This window comes from Rattus norvegicus, chromosome 7 (assembly GCF_036323735.1).
Source record: "Rattus norvegicus strain BN/NHsdMcwi chromosome 7, GRCr8, whole genome shotgun sequence".
Taxonomy (NCBI): domain Eukaryota; kingdom Metazoa; phylum Chordata; class Mammalia; order Rodentia; family Muridae; genus Rattus; species Rattus norvegicus.
In genome coordinates this window covers 31,144,155-31,167,196 of record NC_086025.1, presented here as the reverse complement: position 1 = coordinate 31,167,196, position 23,042 = coordinate 31,144,155, and the positions used below count along the sequence as shown (strand labels likewise).

At 40.6% G+C, this 23,042-nt stretch overlaps 1 long non-coding RNA gene across 1 annotated transcript; it reads left to right on the top strand.

Moving 5' to 3' along the window:
• Positions 1-19,482, top strand: Cep83os (centrosomal protein 83, opposite strand). Its single transcript, NR_132625.1, has 3 exons — positions 1-381; positions 8,510-8,628; positions 9,620-19,482. It is a non-coding gene; the product is annotated as a centrosomal protein 83, opposite strand (long non-coding RNA).
• Positions 19,483-23,042: the final 3,560 nt, after the last annotated feature.

Sequence of the window (23,042 nt, the reverse complement as noted above, 5' to 3'; positions counted from 1 at the left end):
GTGCTACGTCATCGGCACTGCGCACCGCCCCAGGGCCCGAGCCGTTGGTGAGGAAAGCGGGCGACGGTTGCGCGGGCAGCCGCTGCTACTGTGGGAAAAGTGCGGACGCCACTCTGGGACGGCCCTGTGGGCCACACCAAAGCCCGCGAGCCCGGGAAACGGCAGGTCTCGCCTCACGCCCGACTCCCCGTGGGTTGAGGGACTCCCTGCCCTTGTCCCGCCCAGGTTACACTTCCTTCTCTGAGAGCTTGGATGGTGCTCTTAGCCGCCACCTCTATCACTGCCCGCCTGTCATCATGCCTGCTGGGCGGGTTTTCTGGCTTTGGCACCCAGTCAGCCTGCAAGTACGGAGTCGCCTCAGCTTGCCAACAGGGAAGTCAGGTCAGGACCCCCTTCCTGCCCCAGTTCCGTCCTGTAAGCCCATCTACTCTTAGGTGTATAACAGGGCGAGCTCCTAGTCTCCATGCTGCTAACTAAATTGACACTTGGTGACAGCTTTGATATTTGTGACCTAAAGGCTGAAATAAACCAGGCTTACAGCGTTTCAAGGTAGGCGATGGGAGAAACAGGCGTCCGGTCTATACCCATGTTTGCTGAATGCCTCCTTACTGTGTGGGCTTGGATCTTGACTATGTATTGTGAAGCACAGCTTATGTTTGCCCATGAGATAACTATATCCAGCCTCTGGGTAGATGGTAACTGAGCTGTCGCATTTTTCTTGAAATAGAAGTGCATACTATTATGGGTGGGTTATATAAAGGAGACACGCGGGAGACACATTCACAATCAGAATGGAGAAAGCATTAGTCTGTGTGTGTGACATTGACAGTAAAAATTTGCTGAACACCTATATCAAGTGCCGCGGCATTTTTAGAGATTATCTGAACCCCTAGTTCTGTAGATTCAACTATGTTTTATGGTTTCCCCAGATCCTGAGATCAAATCAAAACAGTGAAAGTATCCGTTAAAAAAAATAAATCACTGGAAAGTGAGAAGACTGGAGAAATGACTAGCGAGTGAAGAAAAGCTTTATTTCTCACACAAGAGTAAATGCTAGATGAACACTTAAAAGAAAAAAATTAAACCATTAAAAACATGGGAAAATCCGTTGTGGAGAGATGGCTCAGTGTTTAGAATGCTTGCTGCTTTCCCAAGGACCTATATTCAGGTCCTAGAACCTAGTTCGTGCTGCTCTAATCTGCCTTTAACTACAGCTCTCAGGGGATCCAATACCTTTGGCCTCAGAGCACCTACACTTATGTACACCTACCCACACAAAGACACAGTAAAAGTAGTCATATTTTTAAGTAGAAATTCAAGGTGAATACATAGATAACCTTGAGGTTAGAAAGGTCCTTTCCAAGTATGAAACTATAAGAAACAACTAAGATTGTAATACACCCTCAAAACTGAAAATAGTGAACTATAGAAAAATATATCCATACATTTGCAAAGAAAAATTATTCCCAACATACACCTCTTAGAAAATCAATTATAAATTTCAACACCTAAATATAAAAATTGACAAAAGAGAAGTGTCACATGTCTGTAATCCCGGCACTCTAGCTACTGGGGTAGGAGTTTGACTCAAAAGAGAAAATAATCCATATATATCGTGATTCCAAGAAAAAACACCCAGTTAATAAATGAAAAGTTGTCTACCTTCCAAACATTTCATTTGCTTATCGGTATTGACAGAGCCGTGAAAATACAATCCCTTTGTGACTACTGGTGTGAGGACAATAACAGTCCATCCTGATTTATTAATATAAGCATCATCTTCTGTCCCACTTAAAACAACAAGATTCCTGAGGATCTTGCCACGGTTATATTCCATATTCAGTGTATATTATCACTAGAACAGAAGAGAATTATGGTGTGTGCAGACAATAGAATACTCTTGGCCCATCAAAGCATTGTATTATATATGTCCATGGACTCTGGGTCCTATTTGTCCAAAAGAAAGAGCAAACTACAGATCACAGTGTACAGAATATGAATTCACATATGTGGATGAATAGAAATATGAGTACAAAACTGAAAAGACTGAGACTGCGTTTTATCTTTTGGATGTTTTAACCTTGTATAAGGTTTTTTTGAATTTATAAATTGGTTATTTTATGAAAGTGAGGTCGTGTTATGTTTTTTAATTAAAGATGTGCAGGGAAAGAAGCATGAACTGTAGGCCTACACAAGTATGCGACCTTGGAATCTGAATACAGGTTGTTTTTGGGTTTTGGGTTTTGTTTTTTTTTTTTTTTCTTCCATAAATTTTACTATAACTTACTTGCAGACCTGATCACTAACTCATCACATATCTTGATTCCCACTCCTGTATTCTCTGTCAGTCAGGTATTTTTTATTATCTTGTAATTCCCTCTGCCACTGGATTACTTTTGCATTCTCCTTACATTTATCTTTCTGCTATGTATTACACATTTCCTTTCTCTTCCATCATTCGTTATGCATTTGTAAATTCACACACTATTAAGTCCCAGTGCTAATAGAACTATGTGGAATTTAAAGAGATACTTGGGTCACTTATGCTAGTAATAATTAAAATGAAACAGACAACTTTCTCTTTTTAAAAAAACAGCCGGGGTGGTTGGGGATTTAGCTCAGTGGTAGAGTGCTTGCCTAGCAAGCACAAGGCCCTAGGTTCGGTCCTCAGCTCCGGAAAAAAAAAGAAAAAATAATAAATAAATAAATAAATAAACAAACAAACAAACTAACTAACTGCCAAAGCTGCTGTGAGGTTGGGGAAGAATTCCGTGACACTTGCCATTCTGTGTGAGACCCAGGAGAGGAAGGGTCGGTAGCAAGCAGAAGCTGACACAGGATGAATGGAACACTTAAATAACTCAGTAGAGAACAAATTGGATTTGTAATCAAAACCCTAAGCGGGAACTCCAGGCCCATATGGCTGTACTAATGACTTCCGTCAGCACCTTAGGTAATGGGTTCCAGAGCTACCCTGTTTCAGAAAAACAGTTTCATGAGTTCAACATAATCTTAGTACCAAAATTTGCCAATAACATTTTATAAGAATATTGATTCTTCATAAGCACAGACATTTAAATTCTTAAATATTAGCAAACTGAAGTTGACAATATAAGATAGCATGACCAAAGAGGATGACATTTAATACAAGGCAAGATCTCATACCATTCATGAAACAAGAATAAAAGCCATAGTCCCATAGGTGCAGAAAAATATTTTACAGAATTCAAAACTCAAGGTTAAGAAGTCACAGCAAGCTAAGAACAAAAGGGAACCAAGCAGATTGGTTATCTTTTGAAAACTTAGTGGTAAAATAGGAAACCTGATTCCACTAAGATCAGTAATAGCATTAACACAAAAGTTTCTACAGCAGGTGAGGTGGTACTCACTGTAGCTTCAGCTACTTAGGAAAGTAAGATGTGATGATGATTACTTGAACCTTTGAGTTCAAGACCATAGCAAAAGAAAAAAATCTCAAAAAAGAAAAAGATATTGTTTCCACACTCCGTTGAGGACCTAGGAGACCCCAGTCAATGTAATTAACCAAAAAGAAAGTCTATAGATTAGAAAAATTCAACTCCTGGTTTCAGAACTTGTTACAAAGCTATAAAAAGATAGTGCCGGGAAGATTTCTCTGTGGATAAAGTACTTTTTGTTGCATAGGCATGAAGTCCTGAATTCAGATCTCTACCACCCATGTAAAAGCTCGGCACAGCAGCCCTCATCTGTAGTCCAGATGCTCGTGGTTTTCAGGCAGGTCCTGAAGGGTCATAGGTCAGCTAGTCTAGACAAAACAGCCAGCTCCAGATTTAGTGAAACTCCCTCTCAAAAAGTGAGATGAAATGGGGAGAGGAAGACACCTGACATAGACCTCTGCTTTCTACACATGAGGGCACAGACAAGCATGGGGGGGACACGAGCATGCAGGCACACATGCAAGACAGTGCTGTCATAAATACAGATTGTAGATACATGGAACATAACTGAAGAGTTCAGAAATGTATATGATCAGTTGATTGTCAGTAAGAGTGTTGAGATACAATAGGAGAAAGAATAACTGGTTCTGGGAAAACTGGATATCCACATAGGAAAGGGAATTGGGACCCTACTTCAGTGCAGTTATAAAGTGGTTTAAGATGAATCAGACTGATATCCAGCCCCATGTTCCTTGGGATGACATGTCTGGGTCTGTGGTCCTATCAAAGATAGGGTTTGTGTTGATGTCAGAGGCCCTTGTTACCACCAAAGCCAATACAGCCCAGACAACAAAGGCCTGCTCTGGGCTATCTAAGGCCGTGTTGATAACTGAGCACTGTACTGAGCTGGCCCCAACCCTTGCCTACTACCACATGAGAGTGAGCTTGCACCACTCCTCACATGGCTACAGCATTTGGAAAAGCAGACCCTGCACCTCTCCTTTGCAGCACAATAAAGCTGGCCCTGGCATCATGGAGGTGAATGAGAGCTGACCCTGCTCCTTGCCAGCTTGGACACTAAGTGAGATAGCCAGGGCAGTGCTGGAGATCTTTCCATGGTGAGGTGGGTGCAGAAGAACTGGTGAACTGACCGACTCAGCTACTACCAAGTCCCAGATCCAGGGCTTTGAACTGGCCCAATCTAACATCTACCCTGTCTGTGAATTGCTACAGCATGTGAAGGGGCTGGTCCTGCAGATCCACAGCTTCAGGATCTCCACGACACAGGGCAACAACAGGATATCAGAGAGGAGTCCCAGTGAGGATCCAACACTGATAATTTAGTAGAAGCCAGAGGCCTCAACTAGACCCCATGGCTCATTGGAATGAGCATATGCAAACAAAGATGTGTGTGCAAAGGATATACTGAATGACACACTGTGACACAATTGTAGCTTCCATGGGGAGATGTCTTTATTTTCCCCCTTTGGGAGGGTGCAAGAATGGAGGATGGATACAAAGAGACGGAGAGATGAGTGGGTCAGGTGCATGATGTGAAATTCACAAAGAATAAAAAGTTTAAACAATTCTTTTAAAAAGACCTAGACTATATGAGATTCTGCCTTAAATAAATGAACAAATGACCTAAAATTTTAAATGAGTAAGAAATAAACTTTACAAGTATCCTGATTAAACAAAGAATATTCACTAGTCTAAATGCAAGTTCAAACTGTAGTGGATTCCATTCCACTGCACACATGGAGGAGTGCAGTCTGTCCTGTGTAACCCAAATGTCAGTGACTATGTGAAGCTGCTGGGACTCACACAGCACTGGTGTTTAGTGTACCATATGTTAAAGAACTTTCACAGCTTCTTTAAAGTTAAACGTCAATCTAACCTATGTATGATCCATTAATCTCAGTTGCTTGACTAAAATGAAATACAAGGTTGCAAGAAAGCTACATATTTAGAACAGCCTTATTCATAACAAAAAGTAGCCATGTAACTATCAGAGGAACACAGATAAAATATGAAAAATATATATAGTCACACACTAGACAAGTCAGCAATAAAAGGAACATGGATAAATCTCACAAATATTTTCATAAACAGAAGCTGGACATTGCAGAGTACATGATAATCTTGTTCCATTTGCACAGAATCCAAGAGAAAGAGAAGTTTTATAAATTTCAAAGTGGTTTTAAGACACAGCAACATGGTAAGAAAAGAGTATAAAGGTTTTGAATGATTAAGAGGTTCTATATTTTGTCTCAAGTGATTGAAATAATACTGTTCTCAAAATTCACAAACTAAGTAAGATTTGTGTATTTTTCTATATTAACTATACCATAATAGTTTATATAGTTTAAAGCATTAATAGAAATTATACCTTTCCATTCACTGAAATATAATAATGTCTGCTAGGAAGACTACTCCCTTCCTGATAGCAAGATACCCTAGAAATCTGATCAGCATTTAGGACATTGCTTAGTGTTCCCACTTTCAGGGGGAGTGAAGCACAAATCAGCCCTCAGGACCAATGGGTAGAAATCCATGGCTTTTGTGAGATAGAAAATATCCATTTGAAAAGTCTGATGAAAACATAAAGGAAATTATTTGAGAGACAGAAGGAGACCAGCAAGAGGGGAGTAGGAGAAGACTGGTGAGACAGCTTCACAGGTAAAAGTAATTGTCACACAAGCTTGAGTTCTGAGGAACCCACCTAAAGGTGATAAGAGACCCCATAAAGTTGTCCTCGAACCTTCAAATGTGTGCCATGCATGCACATCATGCGCACACACACATGCGCACACACACACACACACTTTAATTGTAAAAAGAATGGGAAAATGAACAATGAAGGAGAGGACAAAGTATAATGGCAAACACATAAATATATGAAAATGCTGTAATGAGGCACATTTATATGCTCAAACAATTAAATTTAACCCATCTATATGCCTTTTCATTTAAAAAATACAAACCAGGGTGAACATGATAGCAAAGTCATACCAAACATTAGTCTTTTAATACTAAAAAATAATTTTAGCCAGGTATGGTGGCACACGCCTTCAATTCCAGCACTGGAAAGCAAAAACAGGTGGAGTTTGAGACCCTTCAAGGCCAGCCTGGTCTGCAGACCAAGTTCCAGGACATTCACAGTTATACTGAGAAATCATATATATGTATATGAATTGTACTGAGTATATCCAAAATTTTTTGTCATTCTTTAATTACATAGTAATTGTAGTAGGTTCATAAGTGTGTCATAACAAAAAATGTAAAATGATGAAAAGTTTATTGAACTGTTGGGGGTATTATTGTGCATAATGAATTAATTGACCTGTTGCTTTTGGGCCACTAGTGAAGTAACACACCACGACAAGGAATACATAGTTCGGTGGTTCTCAACCTTTGGGTCATGACCCTATTCATAGGGGTCTCCTAAAACAGTCAGAAAAACACAGAGATTTATAATATAGCAAAATTAGAGTTATAATGTAGCAACAAAAATAATTTTATGGTCAGACATAACCACAACATAAGGAACTGTACTGAATGGTTGCAGCATTATGAAGGTTGAAAACCACTGGCACAGTTGAGCAGAATTGCTCAAGTTCATAGGTGAGAAGTGAAAGAGAAATAGGAATGGATGGGCTGGGGTTCCACTATTCTCTTTTAGGACATACCCCCAAACTAAAGAACTCCCAGTAGGCCCCATCTTGTAAAGGCTTTACTATCTCCCCAAGTTATGATACACTGTTTGCCAAATAAAATTTCAGGAGAGCATTTAGGATCCAGATTATAACAATAAATAATATAGTTCTAATTTTAAAAAAATTCTTTAAAATTTAAAGAATGCAAGAGAATATATATGTTATATACAATTACATTTTCTAAAAGGGCTTGAACATCTAAATTTTCTTATCCATAGAGCATCTGGGACCCACACTATACACACACACACACACACACACACACACACACACACACAGAGACACAGAGACAGACAAAGAGACAGAGATTGTATAAGTACACTGTATCTGTCTTCAGACACACCAGAAGAGGGCATCAGATCCCATTACAGATGGTCGTGAGCCACAGTGTGGTTGCTGGGAATCGAACTCAAGACCGCTGGGAGAGCAGTCAGTGCTGTTAACCACTGAGCCATCTCTCCAGCCCTGAACAGCATTACTACCACAAGAAATACATTCAAACTGCAGGGGGAAAAATGAGTACCCAAACAATAATAAATGAGCTAGTCTACTATGGTAGAAATGGTATGCTACCATTGGAAATGCTATAAAATAAAGGCTTTGGTATTATCAAAGTTCACATTACTAATTCATGGGAAAATAGGATGTTTAGGTTAGAATTGTTTGATAGGTGTGTATGTGTGTAACTCAGGGGAAAATGAAACAGTTCAAAATGTACGCACACTTTCCCTTCATCTGTCCTCTCTCCCTTTCTCTCTCATACCTATGCTTCCCCTCAAGTTTTCATTCATTGGTCCTCTTCTCTCCTCTTTCTTTCTCTCCTCTAGACCAGATTTCTCTGTTTTCATAACTGATACTCAAGAAGCACTTCTGACACTACCCCTGACACACATCCCTGTTTTTCCACCTCTCATGACCACGAAATCCCTAAATAAAGATATACTGAATTGAATATCTGTTTCTGTACTGTGGCTCCTTGAAGGACCAGAAATCATGATACTATCTAAAGGGCTTGGTCCAAACCCAATTTTCATCCCCTTGGGTAGTGATGCTCTCCCATGAAGATGCATAAACTAGGTAATTAGTTCTTTGAAAGAATAGAAAAAGAACGTGTTTACCATGATTAGTGAAAAGGGAGGGGGGATTTGTCATATAGCCAGGTGTAGGTGGTGGCACACACCTTTAATCCTAGCACTTGGGAGGCAGAGGCATGCACATCTCTGAGTTCAAAGGCCAACCATGGCTACAGAATGAGTTCAAGGGCAGCCAGGGCTACACAGAAAGACCCTGTCTTGAAAATGCAAAAGGGTTTACTATACACACACACACACACACCTATCAGACAACTGTAACCTGAAGTTTTCCATTCTGTTATAGAGGACTCTGCCTACTGTTGGTTACTTCACAGCACCTCCACTTTCAAAGAACATCTTCCTGAGAATAAACATGAAGAGTACTGTGACTGTAAAACATCATATTGACAGAGAATTCAAAGGGTGGGTTATTTACAGAGATGTCTCTATCCATTCTATACTGATGTTTTTCTAGTTTACTATGGAGATGATTGCTTTCTAACTTTTTTCTCTGCATTCTGAAACTATCCAGCCTCTTTGATCCTTACAGCCTATTCTATAAAGGTATCCATTTCAACTGAAGATCAAGAACTAGGATAGAGAATGAATAGAAAAAGAACCAAGAGAATAAAAGAGAGAATGCTCAGTCTTCTCCTTTTTTTAAACTTATGAGATCTCTTCCAACTCTAAAATGTTGTGATCTTAATCACACTCTGAGTTGTTCTCAAAGAAGTGTTTTATAAATTACACATTGCTTCAAGATTGGGAACCAATGCTATGTATAGCATTTTAAGGAGAATCCTGGAATACTAAGCATCCTTCACTGCAGAACACTTACTTAGTTTGAGTTCTGGAAGAAATAAGCAAGATAGAACTAGGCATGCATGGTATTGATAAAAAGGAAATGGGGTTTAAGAACAAGGGAAAAAGAGGTGAACTGGGAAAGTCTTTAGACTAGTTTAACCCTTACAATACAACTGTAAGAAAGCCTTGACCATATCATAAGGAGGCTCAGATGCATGGGGAATGACTTTTGAGGGGTTCCAGTTTGGACAGATACTGCTTTGCTCAGCCATTGGTGGGGAGCAATTTAGGAAGATTATAGCTTGTAGCTTAAAGGCTGTAATGAATCCCCAAGAAACTGTTGGTTATAGCTCTCTCTCTCTCTTACTCTCTCTCTCTCTCTCTCTCTCTCTCTCTCTCTGCGCAGAGAGAGATATATAGATATATTGATAATTGATATATAGAATCTATAGATTAGATGATGGATATATATCGACAGGAAGATACATACTACATATTGTATACATACTAAAATATATATTACAAATAATACAAAATATAAAAATAATTGATATATGGCAAGGTGACTGTTTTGATGTTTTCCCTTTTATCTCCTTTTCTTTTCAACCAGAATACTGGATACAGAATAAGAAAATTTGGGATGTTAAAACTCAGAAGTTGAGCTTCAGCTCGGAAAACAAGATGAGGGATCTTTCCAGCCTGCACCAATGTTCACATTTCTGATTGAATTACAAGGTTTTTCTTGTTTCAAACTCAGAAGCCCTTTGGAAACTTTGGGGGGAAATCTCACCACATCCTTTAAGTCTCGCTTATGGTTAGCGGGGGAGATACACTAGCACTCAGGGAAGTACCTCAGCCTCCAGTATGTGTAGCCTTGCCATAAATCTACCTAAGGTCTCCTGCCCCGGCCTTGCTGTCTATCAGTGTGGTGTGTGTTCACAGTTTTACTTTCCCAGCTAGCCATCTTTTCCTGGATGGTCTTAAACTACTTGCTGAGTTTGGTGGTTTTTTGTTTTGTCTGATTGGATTTTGTTTGTTTTGTTTATTTTGCAGAGCGTTTTCAGACTTTTCTGTTAGGTGAATTTTACATTACCATTAAGAAATGGTTTCCAAATTGTACATTGCCCAGTAACTGCCTCTCACTATTGTAGTTTTGATGGTACTTTTGGTATTATTTTTATTTTGTGTCTTGATCTTTGGACATGAAGCACACCATTATTAGTTTCTGCTGGAGATATTTATGTGTGTGGTGTGTACACTTGATCACATGTATGTCTGCACAGCTGTGCACATGGGTGTAGAGGACAGAGGTTGACTTGGGGTGTTTTCCTCCATCACTTTTTGCCCTTAGTTTTTGACCCAGGGTTTCTCACTGAACCTGTAATTCATCAGCTCAGACAGGCTGGCTGCCAGTGAGTTTCCCAGACTGCCTGTCTCTGCTGTCTCAGGCCTGAGGTTATCTGCCATATTGGATAAGCACTTTACTAGCTGAGTCGTCTACTCCACCCTGTGGAAACAGTGTTGCTAGAGGATTCTTATTTGGGTCTTTCTTCTTCTTCTTCATCTACTTTATCTTCTTCCTAAGTATCCTTTCCTGGCATTTGTTACATCACAAGCTTTTGTATCTGTATTTCTTGACTCCTTCATGGTTATTTCAGACCAACTTTCCCTTTTTGTCATCCTAGCAGGGACTCTTAAACCATCGTGTGTGGGAAGCTGCTCCTCCATGACCTCTATGGGCCTCTCCTCTTGAGAAAGTACTTTATTAAGGCAAACTACAGCTCCTGTCACTCAACTGGTTTCAGGGCTGCAAGTACTACTTATCATTCTCCTCCACAGTCAATGGCAAGTTCTAATTCCCTTCGGTTGTTTCTTCCATAAGCCTAAGGGCTTAGCTTGTATGACCCAAATCCTCATTCCTGATTTTTAAAAAAATGTAATTGGTAATTATTTACACCTCACTGGAATTGCTGCACCTGTCCTTCCCCAGTTACAATTTGGAGTCAAAACGTTCCCAAATCAATCACCTATATGTGTCCCTGCCTGGCATCATTTTGGTTTCCTATTGCTCTAGCTCAGTTACCACTGCGAAGATGGGAAATCCTTGCCTGCTCACACCTGGATCCAGAGTGCAAAATGTCCACATAGTAGCTCTAACTTAGAGTCTAATGGGACTCTCATTGTGTCTCCTGGCAGAAATGCATGCCATTCGGAAGCCAGGACTTTTATACCTTCAATGTGGGGACAGGAAAGTGTCCCCTGACAAGTCAGTAGGACTGGGGTTGAGTGGGGTTGTTTCTGCTTTCTCTGTTTTGTTCTTGGAGCCATGTGTTTGTTCTTAGCAGGACAGTAATTGAAGTCAGTGTGCGTACTGCTTCCTAAAGGATGGCACTTAACCCTCATGAACTCCCGCTTCTGAACTGGCACTTCCGTTATCCCATAGTACACTGAGAGCAGATGCTAGGGTTAGACAGCCAGGTCAGAAACACCGAGGAAGGTAAATAAGAAGGCTTGCACCTGGCTGTGAAATAGCCAGCCTGACCAGGTAAGAGAAGAGACAGAACACTGGGAAAACCAGTGATGTTTCATCTGTGCCTGAGCCCCACCCTCCCCTGTAGGAACATGTACAGGTATTGTTGCCCTTTTCCCTCCCCTGTAGGAACATGTACAGGTATTGTTGCCCTTTTCCCTCCCCTGTAGGAACATGTACAGGTATTGTTGCCCTTTTCCCTCCCCTGTAGGAACATGTACAGGTATTGTTGCCTTTTTCCCTCCCCTGTAGGAACATGTACAGGTATTGTTGCCTTTTTCCCTCCCCTGTAGGAACATGTACAGGTATTGTTGCCCTTTTCCCTCCCCTGTAGGAACATGTACAGGTATTGTTGCCCTTTTCCCTCCCCGTAGGAACATGTACAGGTATTGTTGCCCTTTTCCCTCCCCTGTAGGAACATGTACAGGTATTGTTGCCCTTTTCCCTCCCCTGTAGGAACATGTACAGGTATTGTTGCCCTTTTCCCTTAGTGAACATCTAAAATTTACAGATAGTTAAACCTTCATGGATAAGCATGCATCTAATTGTAACAGACTGAATTGTGGGTAATGGCTTCTGAGAAAGCTTCCGCTTTTGTAGGAGGGCAACCTCTCAATACTGCTCCAGGAATAGACAAAGGAGACCTGGTGGACAACATCCAGACATCCCTGGGCCATTGCCCCTTGGCTCACAGTACCCTCCCATCTTGCCTTTGCCTTCCCATCTGCTACAGCACATCCCAACAACTTGTTTCCCTTACCTGTCCCCTAATGTGAATCTCTTTGCTTGAGATTGGAGGACATGTGGAAGGAGGCATCTCTAACACCGTCAGTAGGTTGCCAGGTGATCTGTCAGGCTAAATGACCCTGTTGATTCCCTGGTCATGAGTTCACATATCTTTTTACTCTGAAGTAGGTCCTGTTTACATGCTGTCTTGAATTGGACCCCATACCTGTGGATCAGGCATTCTTTAAGGTCCTAAGTAATGATAATATATGCTAAAGCCCTGAAAGGCAGAACAACAAATCCATACCCAGAATAAGATTTATTCCTGTTATGATAGACCACTAGCCACTCCGAAATGGAAAGAGTCCATGTTATTGACCAGGTATTGATTTGTCTTGAGTAATACTGTGGTATTGGGAACACAGTGTAGGTTTCTGTCCCTAGCAGTTTCTTTAGAAACAGATGTAGGTATGGATTGGCTTTTGTAGCTGGGAATTTATGTTGTGACTCATGTATAGCCTCCTGTGCAAACATGACTACTCATGTGTTGTCATAGTGACAGCTCTAGAGTAGGCCATGACAAATGCTTTGCTTAACACCAACTGACAGACTCCGTTGTTGGTTTGAATTGTTCTGTTTCTCTTTCATGATTGATGTTCTAGTCAGAATGAACATGTCATTAGCCACTAAGCAAGACAGGCTCCTTTAGGGACAGAATCCTGTGTTGATGCACCTTCAGGGTATCCTTTCTTTATTTGCAGCTAAGGCTTTATGGCATGAGCAGCAGAACATTCCCTGAGGCGTGTGTCTCCTATGTCCACTTTTAAAACTATGACCTTACCCTGAGTTTGCTCAGGGATGTGCTCCTTAACTACACCTGCTTATTGCTCAGCCTTGGGCCACCCCTTACGTGAGTACGAATAGGATCTCTGAGTAAAATTCCCACACTTTCTTTATTGGAAGAGCTTTGGAAAGGACACTTGTGTTCTGTCTTATCTATTGCAAGTAATATTTTTCTACTCTTTATATATTGACTGTGATTATTTTGGCTTGCACTCAATGACATGGGAATCTATTATATTTGATAACAATATAATAAAAAAGATTCTCACCCCTTGTGACCACACACCTTCATTTCTATACCTTTCTTCCCCACTCCACTGTCTCTGACCTTCCAGCCTTCTCTGCTGCCATCCTGTCCCTCTGCTAGGCTACTGCCAGTCCACAGGAATCTTCACAATAGATTACTCTCATTCCACACAGCGTGAATGAAAAGTTGTGGGGTGAAAGTTTTACTCATTAGGAAGAAGGGCCACATAAATGTAGCTTCCTCTTGTATACCAAGCCAACTTCTCTATAAATAAACAAGCCAACATCCTCTCTTAGCCAGGGCACTTTGAGGAAGATGTGCTGATTCAAGCTCAGTACATGGTAATAGGGAACTGGGATACAAGTTCATGCAATTGATTCATTCCTGCTAATACAATACATTATTTATATACCACTGTGAACTGCTACTGGGCCCATCTACCTTAAGATTTAGCTCATAATGAATTTTTCAAATCCATAGATAGTAACTTGGTACCCCATGGTCAAATTTTTTGTCTTTGTCTGGTACTATACCTAGTATGATTTCTTGAAAGGAGTAAAATCCTCTGTTAAAGGTATCACTTTTCTCTGTTACCTGAGACATCTATATTGTGACCTCCATGTATATGAAAGTCCACACTGCTATAAAGCCATTTATTTGTTGTTCCTGGGTATGCTCTAAATAAAGAGCAATATTCGTTTGTGGCTTTGTTGCTTCCAGATCCCACTGTTAAGTATGAAACACAATATACTGTGTTTTATTCTGGAGGGAATGTCTCTACCTACCACTGACTTCTGGACCTCTACAAGCTTTTCATGTTGAATTGTATGATTTTTCTTAGTGTTTATCTTATACCTTCTGAATACATGTGTCTTACCAAGGGTTTCTGCTCTATAAGCAACTTCTTGTCACCCTTTTCAATCATAACATTATTGGTCCACTGTATTAGTGTGAAGTCCAGACCTCTTCTGACTATACTGTGTAGAGGGACAATTAATAGTCCTTAGGGGAAAAAAGCTAGAAATATTGTCTTTACAAGACTGTGAACTGCATGTCCTTGTTTCTGATTTAAATATGAAAGAAAACTTTTACCCAATCATTGTCCATAAGTCATGTGCCCGAAGCCTTATGCTGCCCTATCAGTGGCAGAATACCCAGCATAGTTTTGTGTGGGACCAGCACTTGGTTAAGCTACCTGTCACAGTCTGCATGCAGTCTGGATGGTCCCCTTTCCTTGTGATAGTCTTTAGTTTCTCGCCTAACTTGGGTAGAAGACAATTTTGAAGCTCTTAGTTTAACTTTCTCACTCTATTAGCTCTATATAATAGTCCAAGTACTAATATTTCAATAGCCAATGATATCTACTATAATGAAAGACTCAGGGACCAGAGAAGTAGATTTTTTTCAGCCAGACATGAACTATGCATTACCTACTCTCATAAACTATAACTGTAACAGTAAACTGATCTTTCAAGTATCCAGTTATCAAATATAATCAGACCTATGGGCCTGAAATCCTTGGCTGACTGGGTAATCCCCTTCTCACAGTATAAGTATCCTGTAGAGGTACCCAAGGTCTTTTGTAGAAAGACATTAGCAGAATGACTGGAGGAAAATCGTTACAATGTACATGTGTCACATATGGGCTTTTGAGAAAGCCTATACAGGATGAACATGTCATCCAACACTTGAAACTAACAACATTAACATTGAGAAACTAAAGTGGAAACTTAGTTTCTTTTGAAAGTCAGTTGTATCTGATGGTGTTTTGCTGGGGCAAACACTGGAAAGAATGTTGTCCTGAAACAGACACAGGTGAAAGGCTGCACCAAAAAACTAATGGTAGTGTGCTATGGCTTCTTGCTGCTTCTGAGGACTCGGGCCACTTTGCAGAGTGAAATGAGTTGATACAGACTCACTTGGAGTTTTACTAAGTCAGACTCACATGCTGAGGCAAGACACATGGTGAGGCAACTCCTATGGAGGACACATGATGTTTGGAGGAAATATAAAATAGGACTCAACAGATGATGACCAGGCTTGATTTGCTTGTAGTACAATGCCTGTTGGTCTCGAATCTTTGCTGATCTTCGCTTCCCTGAGAGAGGCACAGCCAAGAACTTCTCCTGGTTGCTGGTCCAAAGCCTTCCTGCTGACTCATGCCAATTCTCCTGAGACCTGGCTGTCTCTGCTAGGTTGTGAACCACTGCTGATTTGTGTTTGATATCTCAACTCTACCAAACTAGACTGCTGGTATATTTGTGAAGTGTTCTCCAGTGGATTGAGCTACTGCTGCTGCTGCTGCTGCTGCTGCTGCTGACCTATGAGCTGAACTGCTGATTTCCTGACAACACATACGGGATTTGCTCCAAAGAACCATTTCTAAACAGGTTCACTTCCTCCGTATCCTTTCTTTTCCACTACCTGTGATGGGCGGTGGTCTATAAGGGAGGTTAAAACACTTAAGAACCAACATTAATAATAGGTTTTGAGGGCTGGAGGGATGGCTCAGTGGTTAAGAGCACTGACTGCTCTTCCAGAGGTCCTGAGTTCAATTCCCAACAACCACATGGTGGCTTACAACCATCCGGTTGTGTCTGAAGAGGGCAGCAGTGTATTCACATAAAAATAAATAAAATCTTTAAAAAAAAATAGGTTTTGGAAAAAAAAGTTATAAGAAACAAAGTCACACACACACACAAAGTGGCTTCTGCTATGATAAAATAAGAAGGCCATAGGACTCTCTGTGAAATAATCTTGCTTCTTCCCCAATTGAACCCATAGATCAAGGGTCTTAACAGTCACAATCAGTACAAAGGGGAGCATGACAAAGTGACACACAGGGTCACAACTTAGCAAATCCAGAATATGGGAAAGTAATAAACGACCCAGTTTCTCAAGAACATCAATAGCAGGAAATGTGTTTTTAAAGTGATTATTTAAAAAGATGAAATATATCAAGTCAAATCTGATAGCTTACATGTGACCCCAGCATTCAGGAGGCTGAGGCAGGATCACCACAGTATAAGGCCAGCCTGGCTTCAAAGTCTGTTCCTAATGCAATAAGCAGACTCTAAACTGAATCAAAGCAACTATTTTAAAATTACAAATAATAGCATGTATGAGACGATGGTTTCAATCTGTAACATTAAAATACCTAAGGAATTAAGCTAGATATCTGATACTAAGGAATGATAAACTATTCTCACAGGACTTTGTAATTAGTATATATATATATATATATACTAATATATATATATATATATAATATATATATATAATCTAGATGCCAATTGAGATTTGCTTTAAAATAATCTGGGATGGAGATGTTGATATCAGTGGGTCTCAGATGTGCAAATCAGAAGATTAAAACAAATTCCTGGGCCTTCCCCCAGAGGTTCTGATTCAGGATCTGAGATGAGGCTAATGAAGTCACATCTCTAGTAGTCTTTCAAGGTGGTGCTGATGTTGGTGTCTCTAACACCCTGGAATTTCCAACACAATTCACAGTTTCAATCGATGGCCTCTGAAGGCCTCCATTCAGGAACTCTCTTGCTACACACAGTTCACTACAAGGTACCTCGGAGACTGTGACTAAACTTAAGAGTTTTAAAGTGAAGGGTGATTCTGCTCTGAAAACACAAAACCACTGCTGGAAGGCAGAAGCACTTTTCCAGTCTTATGAGTCAATAACCCAGAGTGGTATTAGACAATGGTTCTCAACTTGTCAAATATTGCAACCCTTTAATATAGTTCATGTTGTGATGACCCCCCAACCATAAAGTCATTTTCATTGCTTCTTCAAAACTATAGCTTTGCTACTGTTATGAGTCATAATGTAAATATCTGAGTTGCCAGATAATCTTAGGTGACCCCTGTGAAAGGATCATTTGACCCCTAAAGGGGTCCTGACCCACAGATTGAAAACTGCTGACCTAGAAATGAAGAAGGTGTCATTGTCCTCACTCTGCACTTTTTGATTCAAGAAACCTGGAACGGAACACAATAGTTTACATTCTTAAGATGCTGATGCTCTTTAAAATCAAAAATCACTTCTGGGCACAGCAAGTATAATAGTTGATTCAAGGAGAAGCATCTGTATAATTGAGTTGTTGAACTAATCACTTACAGAAAGAGTGCTGACAAACACTGGTTATTTGGTCTTAGGTATTTGGTAATTATTTCTGGAAAAATAACCACTGCAAAGAAAATAACTGATATTTACTCCCAATGACAAAATTTGAGGTTTTAGATGGAAGCTAGAGTCTTTGGGAAACGTGTGTCAACTCTCATGAGCATAACTACATATCAATTTCTAAGGATTCTTTTGTAGTAAAATAATGATACGAATGTAGCTATTAGCTTATTTTGTGGTGCTGTAATGGAACTCAGAGACTTATGTGATACAATATGTGAGCCCAGCATTCCTACTCAAAGCTTTGTACCTAGCCCACTGGTACGTACTTTTCTGATGTAATGATATATGTCAGCATGTCAGCTTTTGGAGGATCTACAAATATATGTTACAAAATCATGCAGCGATGACAGCTAGTCAAAGGGCAAGCTACATAAACTGATGTTAATGTAACAGTATGGTACAGTTTCAGATTCCACACTATGACAAAGCTTTCTAAAAACTATCACTCACAAGTGTAATAGTACAAAGACTACATCTGTCCACTCACAGGAAGATCTTGTTGCTAAAATTCTTTCCCACCTGGAGACATAAGCAGCATCTATCCCTTATGAGGTCAGAATGACAAATTAAGCATGATTCTATTGAAGTTCACTCTGGGGAACCAATAACTTTATTGGGCTTCCTTACAGAGTATAGATGAGGGATTATTAATGGGTTCATGTGTCCCTCTCTCCACTACAGGCCATACCTGGAAAATCTTTACCCAGTAGAGATAAGGGCTTCCCTGTGGCCACATAGAGGGAGTCTCCTCCTTTTGGAGGCCCCACCCACCTGCCTATCTCAAGACCACGTGCATTTAAAGCAGAGTTGCATGTAACAGGTTGTAGAGAGTAACTGGATACTCACGTGAGAGTCCCCCCTCCTCCTGCCCCCCATGATGGTGTAAATAGTCAACAAGACCAGCCAGGGTGATCCTTTTGCAAGGGGTCACAGCTGAACTCCTCAAGCTGATGGTTGCTTGGTTCATAGGACAGGTGTTAAAATATTCATCCATTTCCAGTTACATCCACATCAGGGACCAGCTTTACTCTGTGTACTATTTTGTTATGTACGCATATCAAAATAGACTGAGCACAGAATCAGATGCAAGAATTCAATTGCTTTCTATTAAAACAGACATCAGTATACAGTTCCTCTGTAGACCTTCACTGTCAGCCTGCCTCCTTTTTAGAGTTGTAACAGCAGTGTAATGTTTCCTGTGTGACTTTCTATCCCTACTTTGGATACAGGCTAAGATTTTAAGTATGCTTGTCCTGACACACTAGATAGTCTTTCTCTGAGGATCACCTACCGTGCTTGCTGACTTCCACTGCTGAACATGCTTTCTTGGACCCTGACTCAAAAACCATGCTTCTCTTCCTCTTCTCCTTCATCCTCATCCTAGCAACTGCCAAGGTCTACAGTTTGCCTACCCTGTTGCTCTTAAACACTAATAAAATGGTCCTTCTATTTAAAAGAATTGGAGGTTCTAAATACTTCTGCTTATATCAATAGATTGGTACTCTCTACCTCAGTCATAGATTTATGAGTTCAAATGGCAGGCAGTGCACGGTACTTCATGTATTCAAGCATAGCAGTAAAAAGCACCTGTGTATTTAGCATGTTGGAATCCTCTTCGGGCTGGCTGCTTAACACACACGTGCTATCAAAGCAGTTATTAGGGAAATAATTTGTTCAGAATTATGCCTGTAAAAGGGGAGCTCCATCTGTGTTGGATAACTAGATAATTTTTCCAAATGAATTATTGAAACACTGAGCAGCTGAAAACAGAGTTGAAAGAAAAATTGAATGTCAGTCATATCTTTTCTGGCAGATAGTTTTTTATAAGGTAACATGTAGGAAAAGCACTATTATTTAAGCTGAATTAATAATTGTGTTAACTCTTTATTGTTAAGGTTTGGTTTCTAATAAAAACATTAAGATACCACATAATCAGAGTCCTCAATAGTTATTAAAAGCATATAAGACCGGAAAGGGCGGCGCAGGTCCTCCTGGTTGCTGTGCTTGCTGAGAGCTCAAAAGCAACACCCACGAGCAAACTTGAGCCTCGGGACCACAGGTAAGACCAACTTTTCTGCTCCAAGCGACCTGACTGGTGGTCTCAGGACACACAGAGGCAAAATTCCTCTAGGACCAGACACTTCCGGTTTTTAACTGGATTCCCAACCTTGCTGATCCCCGCCCGCAGCTCACTGCTCCCAAACCCGTGGGAGAGAGAGCTCACCACCCTTACAGGTGGGCACTCCTGAGACTGCAGAGCAGAAGAGAACACCAATACTGCCCACCCCTGCCCACATCCCTGGCCCAAGAGAAAACTGTATAAAGCCTCTGGGATCCGGTAGATAGGGGCACTGGAGCTGCAGGTCCCCTGCGCCCAAGACACCGCGGGAACTTGAAGGGACCAGATCAACAGTTTTCTGCACCCAAATCCCATGGGAGGGAGAGCTAAACCTTCAGAGAGGCAGACACTCCTGGGAAGCCAGAAGAGACTACACTCTGCCCACATTTCTGACTCCAGAGGAAAACAAACGCCATCTGGGACCCTGGTGCACGGGGACTCCCAGAAAGGGCAGCACAGGTCCTCCTGGTTGCTACCCTCGCGGAGAGCTCATGAGCAACACCCAACGAGCAAACTTGAGCCTCGGGACCACAGGTAAGACCAACTTTTCTGCTCCAAGTGACCTGCCTGGTGGTGAACTCAGGACACAGGCCCACAGGAACAGCTGAAGACCTGTAGACAGGAAAAACTACACACCCGAAAGCAGAACACTCTGTTCCCATAACTGGCTGAAAGAAAACAGGAAAACAGGTCTACAGCACTCCTGACACACAGGCTTATAGGACAGTCTAGCCACTGTTAGAAATAGCAGAACAAAGTAACACCAGAGATAATCTGATGGCGAAAGGCAAGCGCAGGAACCCAAGCAACAGAAACCAAGACTACATGGCATCATCGGAGCCCAATTCTCCCACCAAAGCAAACACTGAATATCCAAACACACCAGAAAAGCAAAATCTAGATTTAAAATCATATTTGATCATGATGCTGGAGGACTTCAAGAAAGACATGAAGAACTCCCTTAGAGAACAAGTAGAAGCCTACAGAGAGGAAGCACAAAAATCCCTGAAAGAATTCCAGGAAAACAAACAAGTAGAAGCCCATAGAGAGGAGTCACAAAAATCCCTGAAAGAATTCCAGGAAAACAAACAGTTGAAGGAATTAAAAATGGAAATAGAAGAATCAAGAAAGAACACATGGAAACAACCCTGGACATAGAAAACCAAAAGAAGAGACAAGGAGCTGTAGATACGAGCTTCACCAACAGAATACAAGAGATGGAAGAGAGAATCTCAGGAGCAGAAGATTCCATAGAAATCATTGACTCAACTGTCAAAGATAATGTAAAGCAGAAAAAGCTACTGGTCCAAAACATACAGGAAATCCAGGACTCAATGAGAAGATCAAACCTAAGGATAATAGGTATAGAAGAGAGTGAAGACTCCCAGCTCAAAGGACCAGTAAATATCTTCAACAAAATCATAGAAGAAAACTTCCCTGACCTAAAGAAAGAGATACCCATAGGCATACAAGAAGCCTACAGAACTCCAAATACATTGGACCAGAAAAGAAACACCTCCCGTCACATAATAGTCAAAACACCAAACGCACAAAATAAAGAATATTAAAAGCAGTAAGGGAAAAAGGTCAAGTAACATATAAAGGCAGACCTATCAGAATCACACCAGACTTCTCACCAGAGACTATGAAAGCCAGAAGATCCTGGACAGATGTCATACAGACCCTAAGAGAACACAAATGCCAGCCCAGGTTACTGTATCCTGCAAAACTCTCAATTAACATAGATGGAGAAACCAAGATATTCCATGACAAAACCAAATTTACACAATATCTTTCTACAAATCCAGCACTACAAAGGATAATAAATGGTAAAGCCCAACATAAGGAGGCAAGGTACACCCTAGAAAAAGCAAGAAACTAATCATCTTGGCAACAAAACAAAGAAAAGCACACAAACATAACCTCACATCCAAATATGAATATAACAGGAAGCAATAATCATTATTCCTTAATATCTCTCAATATCAATGGTCTCAACTCCCCAATAAAAAGACATAGATTACCAAACTGGATACACAACGAGGACCCTGCATTCTGCCGCCTACAGAAAACACAACTCAGAGACAAAGACAGACACTACCTCAGAGTGAAAGGCTGGTCTGAAGAAGCAAGCTGGAGTAGCCATTCTAATAACGAATAAAATTGATTTTCAACTAAAAGTCATCAAAAAGGATAAGGAAGGACACTTCATATTCATCAAAGGAAAAATCCACCAAGATGAACTCTCAATCCTAAATATCTATGCTCCAAATACAAGGGCACCTACATATGTAAAAGAAACCTTACTAAAGCTCAAAACACACATTGCATCTCACACAATAATAGTAGATTTCAACACCCAACTCTCATCAATGGACAGGTCATGGAAATAGAAATTAAACAGAGATATAGAGAGACTAAGAGAAGTCATGAACCAAATGGACTTAACAGATATTTATAGAACATTCTATCCTAAAGCAAAAGGATATACATTCTTCTCAGCACCTCATGGTACTTTCTCCAAAATTGACCATAGAGTTGGTCAAAAAACGGGCCTCAACAGATACAGAAAGATAGAAATAATCCCATGTGTCCTATCAGACCACCACAGCCTAAAGGTGGTCTTCAATAACAATAAGGGAAGAACGCCCACATATACATGGAAGTTGAACAATGCTCTACTCAACGATAACCTGGTCAAGGAAGAAATAAAGAAAGAAATTAAAGACTTCTTAGAATTTAATGAAAATGAAGACACAACATACCCAAACTTATGGGACACAATGAAAGCTGTGCTAAGAGGAAAACTCATACCTCTGAGTGCCTGCAGAAAGAAACAGGAGAGAGCACATGTCAGCAGCTTGACAGCACACCTAAAAGATCTAGAACAAAAAGAAGCAAATATACCCAGGAGGAGTAGAAGGCAGGAAATAATCAAACTCAGAGCTGAAATCAACCAAGTAGAAACAAAAAGGACCATAGAAAGAATCAACAGAACCAAAAGTTGGTTCTTTGAGAAAATCAACAAGATAGATAAACCCTTAGCCAGACTAACGAGAGGACAGAGAGAGTGTGTCCAAATTAACAAAATCAGAAATGAAAAGAGAGACATAACTACAGAGGAATAAAAAATCAGAGGAAATTCAAAAAATCATCAGATCCTACTACAAAAGCCTATAATCAACAAAACTTGAAAAATCTGCAGGAAATGGACAATTTCCTAGACAGATACCAGGTACCGAAGTTAAATCAGGAACAGATAAAACATTTAAACAACCCCATAACTCCTAACGAAATAGAAGCAGTCATTAAAAGTCTCCCAACCAAAAAGAGCCCAGGTCTAGATGGGTTCAGTGCAAAATTCTATCAG